Here is a 353-nt window from a genome sequence, read left to right as displayed (position 1 = left end):
TTTTAAAAAAATTATATGCCATTTTTTACAATTTTCAAACATTCAAGCATTGATTATGGATTAATCTTTTGAATAAACAGTTTATATTTAATATAAAATTATCAACAATATATAAACAATATTTAGTGTATATATGTAATATTTTATAAAGTAATATTTAATTTATTTATTTATTTTATCTATTTACAAAATTAGTAGAATTTTCCAAATTTTCCAAAACTTTTTTTTCTAAAAGTGTGTGTGTGAGTGAAAAAGTTTTAAACAAAATGTTCAAATAGTTCAGTTTATTAATATAAATCGTTTGGTGTTTGGTGTATGGTGTTTATGTAACTTCATTTGTTGTGCTAAATGTG

Source organism: Ctenocephalides felis, unplaced genomic scaffold (assembly GCF_003426905.1).
Source record: "Ctenocephalides felis isolate EL2017-DRISC unplaced genomic scaffold, ASM342690v1 CF-g0.4_SCAFFOLD_00845, whole genome shotgun sequence".
Classification (NCBI taxonomy): Eukaryota; Metazoa; Arthropoda; class Insecta; order Siphonaptera; family Pulicidae; genus Ctenocephalides; species Ctenocephalides felis.
Note: the sequence above shows the minus strand (reverse complement) of the source record.